Source organism: Equus caballus, chromosome 14, assembly GCF_041296265.1.
Source record: "Equus caballus isolate H_3958 breed thoroughbred chromosome 14, TB-T2T, whole genome shotgun sequence".
Taxonomy (NCBI): domain Eukaryota; kingdom Metazoa; phylum Chordata; class Mammalia; order Perissodactyla; family Equidae; genus Equus; species Equus caballus.
In genome coordinates, this window is record NC_091697.1 from 92,478,499 (window position 1) to 92,492,507 (window position 14,009).

Here is a 14,009-nt window from a genome sequence, read left to right on the forward strand (position 1 = left end):
ACTAGAGGGCCTTAAATTCCCAGCACCACCTGGAGCATCCAACTCCTCCATAACACCACTAATTGTTACTGAGCTTTGACTTATACTCTCTTTGTGTTGACATATTTTCTTTTTCACTTGGCAATCTAGTCTGTTGCCACTAAGTATTAACATTCTTCCTTACATTGAACTCAAATTTGCTTCCTTGGATTTTAAAAACATTGACTCTCTATGCTCTGCTCTCTGTAGCACAGCATCTGCCCCTTCCCACTCAAAAATGATGCTCCTTCAAGTGTTTGAGGTTGGATATCATGCACGTCATGTTTCCCATTCAGTATTCTTATTTCTTCAGCCTTTTCTCAAATGACACATACAACCTTCACTGTCTTGGGCACTTTTCCTCAAGACATTTTCTGGTTTGTCTATGTTTCTTTTACTAGGGTATCATAAAAATATGCTCCTATAAAAGAATTTTTCAGAGGATGAAATAAAACAACAAAGAAACAAGATTGCACTCTGAAATACAGACTATGATCTTGTTAAGTCTGACTTATCTTTCTACAAGCAGTCCAATTTGGTTAGAATACCAATCGTTGGATTAGGAAGTAAAGTGGATACAATAGGACACTTCATATTTTGTACTAGAGTGACTATAGTCTGGACTGCCTAGGACAGTCCCAAATTATGCCTTAAGCATAATTATTAATGGTGTCCCCTTTCACTTTGAAAACCTTATTTTGGTCACGCTGGTCTTAAACCACTATCTGCTACTGATGTGTCAGGTATCCCACAGATATACAGGTGCACTAGGCTATGAACTACTTGAGAGACTGTTTTATTTGACTTTGTGTTCCTAGAGCTTCGCTCCGTTCCCAGTACACAGTGGATATTTAATAGTTGCTCAGTGAATAAGGGGATGAATAAATCCAATCATATTGTTTTAAACTTAAACACAAAACTTTGCATTTGTCCTTAAAAAGTACACATATAACTGGCTGATGCATGCTTTAAAACAGGTGATGTGTTTAACTGCTTAAAAAAAATTCTGTATTTTTCAAAATAGCCCTAATATTTCATACACAATATCATAGACAGTGAACAAGGGCCAAATAAGTGAAAAATGACTGCAAGAATTTAACTAGTAGAGTATCCGTGTGCCTAGCCCACAGTATTCATGTGCCTAATTTAACATTTATATTAAATAAATATTGATAGAATCAAGACTATCTTCAAGAATATTTAATTATCAAATTTATAGATTAAGATAGCAAAACTTATACTGAAAAAAGTGAGCTCAACAGATTTGATCTTAGAGATCTATGAACTTAGTTTAATATGGACAGTGCAGAAGTGCAGAATCAGTCAAATGCTGGTTAAATAAAATGCTTAGAAAAAGTAGCAATCTAGACTCACAAAGATGATAGAGATGACTTAGTTCCATTCATTCTTTTTGCATAGGAGAAAACTTGGATCAGAAAGAATAGACTTCTTGTCCAAGGCCACATGGTTAGTCACCTGCAGAAACAGATAAAGAATGCAGGTCTTCAGCTGGGAAGTACAGGGCTGTTCATTTGTGTTTAATGGGATTTTATGGGTTAATGGAGTTAATCAGAAAAATATTTTTGGTATTTTGTTTTTAAAGAAGAAAGGTTGATCACCTGGTTGATATTGCAATGACCTTATTTTCCTGAATAGCTATACGAGTGTTCTAAATGCAAAGGGACCACGTTCTAAACATGAGGTTTCCCTAAGTAGCTGTAGAGGGAACGCAGATTGAGTGAGCTAAATTGGGGTGGCCAGATAATTGATCACCCAAACTGAAACTTTTTCTGAGAGCCAGAGAGGGTGCTATTAATAATTATGCTGGAACAACAGGTGTAAATGAGGACTATCTCAGGCAAACCAGAACGTATTGTCACGCTAGACAAATGTGTACTTGTTTTGTAGTTAATTGTTTTCCATTAGGGAGCTGTGGGCAAGAATTCTGATAATGAAAGTTAGGGGGAGGGCCTTTGTTGTATTAAATATGTACCTTAAATAATAAACAAGTTTCAGGATTCGGATTTAGTCCAAGCCTATTACACATCTAGAATGTACACATCCAGAAATTATACATCTACTATATCATTTTGGGAGCATTAGGCTTAGTAACTACAACATGAATCAGGTCTCAAATAGGTTGGGAAAAGTACAGATTGTTTTGAGACACCTCAACCCCTCTCCAATCCCATTACTAACCATGAAAGCAATGCAGATGTTTTTGTTTTCTTCTTGACTTGGGTCACATTCCATTGCAGGATGTTGTAAGAGTTTTAACCAAGCATAGAATAGTAATGAGCAATTTGGGAGACCCAGTCCTAAAACCTTGCCTTTGGTCACACGCAACTAGCACTTAGAATCTAAGAACATGGAACCATTTGATTTGCAAGGTTAATCGTATACCTGTTTACTTTGGCATATTTTCTAAGAGGTTAAGCTGGAAAAGTAAAGAGTAGGTTATGGTCCACTTGTCCAAGAAAAAAAAATATAAGCCCACGAGTCTTCTAGTATTTTTCCTGTCACATTGAAATATAAAAGCTTGGCCACCATGTTTCTCTTCTGTAAACAGCTGACACCTCTTGACTTTTGCTTGCAGCCGGTAGTTTCTAGCTTGGCTCCACATTAGAATTATGTAGAGGGCTTTTTAGAAATCCTGATACATAGGCCACACCTCAGATCAATCAAATTATCATCTTTGTTGGTGGAACTCAGGCATCAGTATTTTTAAAACACTATAGATAATTCTAACGTGCAGGTGAGGTTAAGAACCACTGCTGTAGACTCAACTCCATCCTCAGCTCTGCAATCCTTTAAGGGCTGGTTGAGGAGTTCTAGTCCAGTGCTCCGACAAGTCTGGAGGAGTCAAAATCAAGTTACAAAGCTAGCATGACTTACTAGTTCCAGTAACTGATCTAGAGTTGCAAGCCAAAGTAAGAAAAATAAGGAAAATTAGCTTTGGACTTAGGTAGGCTTTATTTTTAAACCTGGATCAGGTACTTAAATTAGCTGTATGGCCTTGGACATGTTACTTATTCTCTCTGAGCCTCAGCTTCCTCATCTGTAAAATGGACCAACAGCACTTGTTGCTGAGCTGCTACTATTCCTTTCCTTGTTAATGAAATCAATCCTCCTCTCCCATTTCCCCTAGCTTCGGAAGCTTCCGTTCCTAGAAATATGTAAAGTCTTATCTTGATAACCTTATATTCTAGGACTTGGCTTCTGCCTTTTTGGAGTGAATGTCTTCTCAATGACTATAATCTCTCCTTGATACCAGCCCAATGTTGCGGTTCTGCAACCTGCTGGCAGGTTGTCCCGATCTTATTTTCCCGTGCACATATACATGTATGTCCTGCCCCTTCTAGATTTCTTATTTCTGGGCTCCTGCCACCTGACCATTGGCATGTTCCAAAACTCCTTTGTGGACATCACTGACGCCTGTTTCCTCTAAGTACACATATTGGGCACCAAGTTTCATTGGCCTGACTGGACTTCCTCGTGGTACTTCTAAATGGGCTAGCACCCCAAATCCTGCCTCAACTCTAGGGAATGTACTGAGTTTATTCACTAAGTCAACATTCGTGGAGCATTTGCTAAATCTAAACACTTTGGCTCTGCACTCACAGACAATTTCCAGAATAGTGGGGGGAGATGGACAAGAAAAGGTGTGATGAGCACAGTGACAGGAACAGTGCCAGGCCTTCATCGTCCCTATATTCTCTTTCCTCATCAAAGCTTGACGCTTCCATATTTGTTTATGTCACAAAATAGAATCATTGTTTACAAAAATATTTTAATATTTTTGGAGGAGGAATGGCAAAGAAAATGGTTACTAGTTATATTAAGTTATGTCGGATACTCATGTTTTGCTCGACATGATTGGAAGGATTTGGATTATTAATTTGGTTTCGGTAATTTTTCAAAGTTCATTTCCTACTCCTTGGCATAGTGCAAGCATGCCCTCAATTCTACCTTGGGATCATCTTTGTGAATCTAAAGTGAGCTCCATGCTTTTTCTTAGGAATAATTTAGTATGCTGTGTGGATGAGGTATCCTCTGGCTCTCTCAAAACAAACTAATCTGGCTCCATCTGTCAATTTCTATAAAGACCTTACAGGTATGTGAGCAAACAAGTCTCAAAGAGAAATTTGGTGGCCTTTCCAGCAATCTACGTTGTGGAGCAATCAGTGAAGATGATATCTGAGCTGCCCTTCTACTACCTTCCCTTGACTCTGCTTATCAGTCCTGACTCCGCCCTGTGCCTTTCTAATGATCTTTCTTTGTGTTTTCTGCGGCTGCCAGCAACTTTTTATTATCTATCTGAAGAATGAAAATGACTGATTCTACCAGAGGCAATTGAGAAGTTATATATGGCTCATAGGGGTGATGGTGATGATGATGATGATGATTGCTGTTGTTATTTTAGCATTTTACAGAATTCAGAAGTTATCTGCTGCCTTCTGGCTACTCTACTCACGACCAGTGAACCCTGGAGTTACCCAGTTTGCTTTGGGGTGATCAGGGCTGGCTTAGCAAAAATTGTAAAGGAGAAGAAAGGTTAGATTTAGTAAATCTGTCTCCACTATGGTGTATCTAGTCTCTTTGTGCTGGTTTCCTAGGGTGCCCTCTACTGGGCTCCAGTCAGGTCTTCTGATTCTGGGCAATAGTCCCTGAAACCCATGCCTCTCAACTCTCATTAAAAACCTACCACTTTATGTCATATGTCCTCAGAATCTTAGTGTATGTTTTCCAAGCTGACAATTAATCCAGGTAAACTAATCCATGTCAATGAGTTAATATGTTTTATTGTATAAATGGGAAAAAAAACCCCAATGTCCCTCCTAGATCACTTAAGTGTACATTTTCACAGTGACTTTATGGAAGACAACACCTCTACATAGTGTCTAATTCACTGGTGACTAATGGTGGGAATGGGGGCCAGGCATATGAGGAAGGCTATGTTCTGAGAAACCAAAGAGGAAAGTATTTTCCAATAGGAAGGATCTTATGGCTCCCCTCAAATTAAACTGTGTGGGCAGCTGTCTACTCTAGCTAGCTATATGGTCAACACCCACAGACGTAATTTTCACTCTGCCAGCAGGAAAAGAATGAACAACACTGTTTACTCTTAACTTTTAATGAAGAATGCCTGAGCTCTTTGGAGGGTATTGTCTAAATCCTAATAAGAAGTAAGTATATGGCATTGTTTGGGGGATTAGTTTGTCCATAAAGATGTGAATAGGGTACACATTCATGGGCATGACCTCTGTTGCCCTCTGTATTTTCTTGTCTACTGAAATCAGTTGGGCAATCTCTGTCTGTAAGCACATTTCCCAAGAACTGGTTAGAGCCAGTCTTCACAAGAGGAACCTATTATGAAACCAGCTCCAGAGGATATGCACTTTGTTGAAGATCTACTGAAAGATATACTTACTTGAAAATGAAATTGCTTGCTTTTGGTTCCCACCTAGCCCCTTGAAAACCAGAGAGACTTGGGGCTGAGTTATAATTAGACAGAGAGGGGAGATGACAGCTGAGTCTGATCTCCATTTTTTTGGTAAGCTTTCTCGCTGTTTAAGCTGGTATTTTCATAGCTGTTGAATGCACGTGTTTCAAGAAGATCAGCTAAATTAACGATATATTATCAAGTTAATAATGTGCCCAAGATTGGGAACTTGGAGGACATAGCACAAAATTTTAAAGGTTCACCTTTTTTCTTAAAATTTATTGTGAATTTTTTGTCTTTCTTTTTAACATATCCATGTTGGATTTAAGAAAAAATTAACATTTTAGGTTGCTTTTCAGTTAAGTTATTAAATCTTCAGTCAAATAAATGTTCCAGTAAAAAAACTACCTTTATCTTGTGGCTCCTGATCTATAATTATATATCCCCAGGGATATATGTATTCAAATTTGAGAGGCACAAGCTCTGAGGAATAGTCACGGAGAGGATCTAGTCAGAGAATAAGAGTGTGTATTAATGATCGATCAGGCACCAGCCCGGTGGTGAAGTGGTTAAGTTTGTATGTTCTGCTTTGGCAGCCCGGGGTTCACCAGTTCGGATCCCGGGTGTGGACCTATGCACTGCTTGTCAAGCCATGCTGTGCCAGGCATCCCACGTATAAAGTAGAAGATGGGCATGGATGTTAGCTCAGGCCCAGTCTTCCTCAGCAAAAAAAAGGATTGGCAGCAGATGTTAGCTCAGGGCTAATCTTCCTCAAAAAAAAAAAAAATAATAATAATTGATCGGTAGGTAAGGAGGATTAGCCCGAGTTTCCTTGTGAATAACTTTCACAGAGGACAGTGGCATTTGATGATAAGGTCTAGTGCACAGCTGTAATGAAGCAGGGATTTTAGGAGTATCTAGACAGCATTGGAGTTGAAGAGAAAATAGACTCAAAATACAGAGTCATCAAGATGGATGTGGAAGAGGCAAAAATGTGATTGAACTAATGTAGATTTCTTAGGTTCCTTATACAGCTATAGTAATTATGAATGCACAAAATAGATGGGATGGCAAATAAATAAAGAGGAAAATTCTGCATGTTAATTTTTGCATAATACCATCTTCTTTCTCCTTTCTGAAAATTTAAAGTGCATATCCTTTTAATCTTGAAAGTAGTGTATATTTTTATCACTAGTGTTTTATATTTATTCTCTGGAAAATATTTATTCCAGAAGTTAATTTGTCTATAGGTTATTTGAAACTCAGAGCATGTTTTTCAATAGAAAGAGTCTTATTAGCAGTGAGTTTTTCATGCCAGTCCCAAAAGTGTATTTAACACAGAAGTATCTGGAATAGGTAAGGGGAAGGGCCAAGTATCTACATTGTTTTTGTAAACACACTTTGATGCAAGTGATCTGAACAGTACCGTGAGACACACTATTACAAAGGTTGAAGTCTCTTGTGATGAGGGCAGGAGACTCAGGACACTGGCTGAGGGCCTGGGCAGGGTTGCAAGGAGGTGTAGAAATATAGGAAGTTGGCTGTCCAGCCCACAGTTGCCCTCTCTGCTACCTGGTACCTTTCTACATATCCAACTAGAGTAGTTACTTTGGCAATTAGGCCAAAACTGATGGAACCATGTGTGGACACCCGACCTAAACCAGGCCAACCAGATATTTTAACTTGAGAGTCTGCAACTGGGGACAGACGCACCAGCTAACCCCTGCTGGTTATTTAGAATTAAGAGATTTCTAGGGACCACAGGCAGCCAGTCCTGTCAAGAAAGTGGACAAGCAGAGGACCAGCATACATAGAAAAAAACCAAAAAACACAGAGAGAGAATTGATGAGGAACCATGCATTGCGAGTGGGGAGGAAGAGGGAGAGAAAGTGAAAAAGTGGGGGAGAAATAGGGAAAGAACACCAGAGGGAGAGAATTTTCCTTGGAGCCTGTCAATTTGTTGCTGTAGACGCCAGACCCTCTGACTGTGTTTTCTATAAGATATGAGGATCTTCTTTCCTTTCCTCACCTCTGTTCCTCTCCAAGTCTTAATCACTTATGCCCTAAATAGAGATGAATGGCCCTGATGGAGAGGAAAGGAGCAGAGGGACATTCTTAGGACCACTTCGGCCCAGATAAGAAAGTGACTGCTTATACTATAATATGATATGTGGAGTATATTTAAAATTGCCCATTTGTTAAGCACACTGAATTCTAAGAAGCAGCTTCAGGCTAGCTTGACAGCATTTATATGTAACGAATAATATGCTGATTACTGTCTTCGAAATTTAACCTATGTAACGTTTTACTTGATGAAACTCTTCTCTGGTTCAATCAGCTGCAGTTGCACTAACTGGCCTTTAGAAATTAGATGTTCTCACTGAACTGAGAGACAAAGAAATGAGGAATAAAGGTCCAGATTTGTCATTAACTTGAAATATAATAGGCCATACATAGGAGTTATGACTTGATATCATAAAAATCCTCACTATGCTGCGAGGGCTGAGCTAAAACTGCTCCAATTTGGCTCGGGTTATTTTTATGAAGCCTGGGCTGAGTCGTTGTAAACTCACCTGATCAAGGCAGACAACATGTTTGCCTTAAAAGGACCTTTGGCAGGTTTCCCTCCCTGCTTTTGTATGAGAACGGGAGAAAAGTAGCTTAATGTGAACCGACAGAGAAGACAACTTTGATTCTACTCAGCTCTGCTGCTCCCTGACCGGCCAGAGAAGGCTGAATAAGTCACAATTTCTCTGGGTCTAAGTTTCCTCACTCATAAAACGTGAAATCCTTTCTTAAAACAAAGCCACAAAAATTAAAAAAAAGACTTTTAAGTAGACATGGTCTAAGTGCTCTAAAAAAGAAACCACTGGAAGTACTGGGTTCAAATATAATAAATATCCTTTAAAATGCATAGCTGATTTCATAAGAAAAGAAGAGAAATTTCCAGGGTTCAAAAAGAACTTGGGAATCCCCCCTACTGTTTTCTACCTCCCATGCGTGCCCTGATCAGGTCACACCATCTTTCGCTCTGGACCTCCGCAAAGACTGGCTTGTGTCCACCAACTCCTGCCTCCTCCAAGCCCATGTTCTTAGCTCCAGCCAGGGTGGGCTAAAATTTTAAAATACAAACAAAATCAGTTAACTCCCCTGCTTAAATTCCTGCTCTGATCTGCCATTGCTATTTGATAAAGACCCAAATCTTATCACAGTCCCTGCCCGCCTCACTAGCGTAGTAGCCAGATTCCAGCTGCACTGGTTTTCTCTAGGTCTGCAGCAGAGCGATTCCTCTGCTTGGAACACAGCCCACTCTGCTCCCTCCTGCCCCAGCTTTCTCTTAGTTCATTCCAACTCACCACTCAGAGAGCCCTGCTCACCCACACGGCATTTAGAGCTTCTCCCTGATGCCCCCAAACCAAGACAGTCTCCCTTGATTACATTTTATCAGTTTTTTGTACTTCTTCCTAGCATTTGTTACAATTCCAACTAAATAAATAATGAAGGATTCAGTTATTTCGCATATATCTCTCCTGCCAAAATTTAAGGTCTATGAAGGGAGAGACTGTATCTGTCTTGTTCACTATAAAATTCCCTGTATACCAAGTATGGTCTCTTTCATAGGTGATTAAAAATATGTTGAGTGAGTGAGCTATATGTACATGAGGCTAGAATTGATATTAATTTATCTCTACCTCACCCCTTATATTCCGCCCACTACTCTAAGGTAACAAGCTCTTTGAAGAAACATTTTAAGAGTAACATTAGCCTTTTACAAGTTTTCTTTTAGCCTTTTCTAGAATGCATATATAAATAGTCTTATTCCATACTCCCTGACAAACTGTTATCATTCTTCTGCAATTTGAAAGAAATATCCAGGGCAATATGCTTCATATACTTCTAATTGTTGCAAGAGACCTATTACTTCAAGCTCTTATTTAAAATTATTATGAGTGAATATCAGTTGAAATATATAAGCAAATTTAATTATTTAGGTTTTTCTCTGGCCAGTGGTTGTGGTTGATAGAATTGATTTTACCTTATACCTGAAGCAAATGTTTGGTTGTAATTGAAATAGTTAATTTTTGCGTTATAAGCAAATCTGGTGTATGTGTGTGTATGAGAGAAAGACCAGCTCCCCCAATCCAGCATAGCCTAATTTACCAAGGATTTCCCTTGCCTATAGCCCCCTTATTTTATCAATTCAGATGTTAAAATTTCAGATCTTTAAAGTTGGAAACAATGGAAGAAACAATTGTATAGAAACAGAAAAAAATTTCTGAATGTGTGTAAAGGTAGCTTTGGAATGAAATAAGCCAATCTTATGTTAAAAATTCTAGGGGCTGGCCCAGTGGCGCAGCAGTTAAGTTCCCACGTTTCACTTCTTGGCAGCCCTGGGTTCACTGGCTCGGATCCCGGGTGCAGACATGGCACTGCTTGGCAAAAGCCATGCTGCGGTAGGCATCCCACATATAAAGTAGAGGAAGATGGTCATGGATGTTAGCTCAGGGCCAGTCTTCCTTAGCAAAAAGAGGAGGATTGGCAGTAGTTAGCTCAGGGCTAATCTTCATCCAAAAGAAAAAAAATTCTAATTAAGGCAAAAGATATTCTTTACCATACAAATAACTCATTTTCTCAATGTGATAGGTTTACCTTTTCTTTGTGAAAGTGATAATCAAGTAAACTCTGTCATGTAAAGTATGCTATGTAATGTTCTTGAGATTGTTTGCAAGTTCGGCATTCATGGGGGACTATTTGTTTCACACTAAATTATTTGCCCACAAATTAGCACTGGCAACTAGATGAGTGCAGAATTTTTTAATGTTATGATAATAATCTTAAGTGTATAAAACCGTCAACAAAGGGCCAGGCCCTATGCTAAAAGCTTTATATTGATTATCTCGTCCTACTCTCAGACTGTTCACAACGCAGTACATCATGTTATTATACCTTCATCATTCATTTCCTGAAGCTCATTTCCCAACGTCACACATTTAGTATGTTAGCGTCAGCAAGCAAACTCAAGGTTCTCTGATTCCAAAGTCCTGTTTTTAACTACTATGGTCTAGTGCTCATATATAATATCCCTCTATTGCCTAGCATTCATGGACATAGGATTTATAGCCATGATACTTTTAGATTAACTCAATTTCATACTTGTTAGGATTACACTGTTTGTTCCAGAACTGGGAGAAGGACCCAGGTGTTCTGATTCCCATCCCAGTGTTTTTCCCATTATACTGTGCTACTTCCAATTATAGAGCTTATTCACATACATTTTACTTATGACATAAACTAAAGCAATATTACTGGGCTCTATATTTAAAGAGGGTATACATAGAAGAAATTTCAAAAAATAATTTCTGAGTTAAAGTTCGATGTCTTTTTCTTATATATTTAATTGTCAGTAACATGGTTAACATGAGGTCAATTTTAAAAATGCTTCTTTCTAAAACCCTGACCATGATCTTGGAAAAAGACAAGTTCTGGGACTAGGACCTCAACCTCAGAACTTTAGACCAACCAAGATATCAAGCACTCTCTTCATTTTCTTTTTCCCTAACTTTCTCATACCAGGGAAAGAACTAGGGAGAAGAGAATCACAGATAAATTCTACCCTAGTTCATTATGCCTGACTTTTCTGCTCATTATTGCACATGGTAGAAGTAAGCAGAAAAATGAATCATTATGTAGCATCAAGAGAATGAATTCCTGGGCTGGCCCCGTGGCTGAGTGGCTAAGTTCACATGTTCACTTTGGCAGCCCAGGGTTTCACCGGTTCAGATTCTGGGCGTGGACATGGCGCCGCTCATCATGCTGAGGCGGTGTCCCACATAGCACAACCAGAAGGACCTACAACTAGAATATACAACTGTGTACTGGGGGCTTTGGAAAGAAGAAGGGGAAGGGGAAGGAAAAGAAGAAGAAGATTGGCAACAGATGTTAGCTCAGGTGCCAATCTTTAAAAAAGAAGAGAATGAATTCTTATTTCATATTTTATTTTTTAATCTGAAAATCAACTTTCTTTCTTACAATTTAAAAAAAGACAAATATCTCCCTTCCTGGCATTCCCAAAGATCCACAGATCAGTTGTTAACTTGAGATTTACACGTCATGACCTCCTTTAGCAAATCTCATATGACCTGCAGATTTTAAAAAATTGCCATAGGTACTGTTTCTTGTTAGAAATCCTAGTTATACTAAACAAAACAAAAACAACAAAAAGCCCTTTAACAACCAACAAACAAAGCTTAGTGGAGAAATGAGTAAATATAATATGTGAAGGACTTTTATTAGAGTTTGATCATTTTTAAAAGCATAAGGAATTTTTCCTCAGGCTATTTTATTTCATGAAGAACAATCCAGAACTTTTCATTGTTCCACGGAGACCTAATTTCCAGTTCCTTAATAGTCTCTTCTGGTTCTGCTCTGAATCTCTCGGTTCTCCAGGGGCGTCTATATTATGGATTATTGTGCTAGTCTGCTCAGTGCTGAGAATCTATTAACCTTCATTCACTCATTCATTCAACACCTACAGGGCAGGCCTATGGTAGGCACTAGTGATAGAGAGATACAAAGCAGTGTCTCCCTCTAGTAGAGACTGGATGACTCTTCACAAGTCATTTACTCTTCCTCCTAGGTGCACAGCTAGACTGCTTTTCCCAGCCCCCCTAATTAGGTGTGGCCATGTTCCTGAGACGAATGGCTTGTGGGCACAAGTTGTGTGAGACACTGGCAGGCCGGACCCATAACACTTCCTTCCTCTTTTTCACAGTAAACATGTATTGAAACTGGCTGAACCACGAGATAGAACTTGAGACCCCAACACATGCTTGGAGTAGAGCCACCTGACAATTAGGAACATCTGTTTTGGACTTCTTATGGGCAACAGTAAACTTCTATTGTATTAACTACTCCCCACACATGTAGGAGTTTATTTCCTACAATCTCTAGCAGGGACCTAATTAGTACACTGCACTCAAAATCAATTGGGAAAATAGATTTAGAAATCACTATAGACTACAGTGCTTTGATAATGTTAAGACATGCTCTGATCCAAGTACAGAGGATGGTCTGGGGAGTCAGTGTTAGAGGAGGTGACATCTGAACTGAATTTGGTAGTTCAGTGTCAGGCAAGCTAAACAGGGGAAGAGTGTTCAAGATAGACTTGCATGTACAAAGACTGCCAGGCAAGAAAGAGTAATTTCAAAGGATCAAAAGACGTTTGGGAAGGGTTAAATGCTGACTTACTTTAAAGAGCATGGCAAGACATGAGCCTAGAGAGGTAAAGAGGAGCTAGCTAATGAAGGAGGAATCGGGGGTCATCTGCCCACCACAAGACATGCCAATAGTCAAGAGGCAAGGTGGTAGGAGGGAAAGGGTTTTATTACAGCTTGCTAGCAAGAGGCAAGATGGCTGACTACTGTCCAAAAGAACCATCTTACAGAACAAAGACTCCATGCCTGTTATATGGGGGCTGGTCTTCAGGTGGGGCAGACATCTGGTCTTAGTTCCTGATAATCTTTTGTTTTACTGGATATGCATCAGAGACTGGAGCAACGTCCAGATCTTTCAGTTGTCATTGATGATGGCTATCAGAATAGCCTCTCTGCCTGGGGGTCATAACATTCCTTTGAACTTTGTTCAAAAGAACAAATTTGGGGCCGGCCCGGTGGCACTGAGGTTAAGTTTGTACATTCTGCTTCAGCGGCCTGGGTTTCGCTGGTTTGGATCCCAGCTGTGGACATGGCACCGCTTGGCATGCCATGCTGTGGTAGGCGTCCCATGTATAAAGTAGAGAAAGATGGGCATGGATATTAGCTCAGGGCTAATCTTCCTAAAAAAAAAAAAAACAGAACAAAAAGAACAAAGTTATCAACTTATAGCAGCTTGGAGGGGCCATAAAATCTACAGAGCATGTATATCTCCTGGAAGATGCATATCCTGGTGGGTTACTTAATCAGAGGTCATCCAAAGTTACAATATAGTTTCTCTTCTACAATATGGCTTCCCTTATGGCAACCTTGTGCTGAGCCAGTAGACATAGATAGTAGACATAGACATAGACATCTGACAGGCAAAACAGATGGGAAGAGAGCATCCTGGGAAGAAAAAACCAGAATGTATGTAGCCCAGAGTTATTAAATACCATAGTGACCCCTCAAATTAAACACAAATTAACAGAGATGGAGTGAAGTAGGAGTGGAAATAAGACAGGTAGGAAGAGGAGCCTGGAGTGGAAGGTAAGATTCTTATTCTCCTTATGTTGATTCTGAAGACAAGAAAGGGCTATTAAGAAGCTTTAAGCATGGAAGTAATGGGACACATTTTCACTTCACAAATATTCTTCTGGCAGGAAATCATGTGGAAAACAGATTAGGGTTTATGTAGTATTTTAACATAACAGTGTTTTGGGGTTTTTCCTACCAAAACGGTTATTGTGATGAGTTTTCCCATTGAATTCTACTTTATTTGATAAGAGAGGACAGTTTCAATGGTTATGGATCATCATTCAGGATGTACTGGATTAGGAAAGACTGGAAGTGTGGGG

At 39.4% G+C, this 14,009-nt stretch overlaps 2 long non-coding RNA genes across 3 annotated transcripts in view; one reads left to right on the forward strand and one right to left on the reverse strand.

Annotated features, from left to right (window-relative positions):
* Window positions 1-14,009, forward strand: part of LOC138917336 (uncharacterized) — a 30,252-nt gene that overhangs the window by 7,277 nt on the left and 8,966 nt on the right. Inside the window, exon 1 of one of the 2 annotated variants that reach the window (XR_011425191.1) lies at window positions 5,416-5,572. The exons of the other annotated variant lie outside the window; for it this stretch is intronic. This is a non-coding gene — a long non-coding RNA (uncharacterized lncRNA). Of the gene's footprint in view, window positions 1-5,415; window positions 5,573-14,009 lie in introns of those variants that run through there. 2 annotated transcript variants of the gene reach the window in all.
* The window catches only part of LOC138917335 (uncharacterized), a 32,659-nt gene continuing 31,474 nt past the window's right edge, over window positions 12,825-14,009 (reverse strand). The window contains exon 6 of the long non-coding RNA XR_011425189.1: window positions 12,825-13,295. This is a non-coding gene — a long non-coding RNA (uncharacterized lncRNA). The remainder of the gene's footprint in view (window positions 13,296-14,009) is intronic.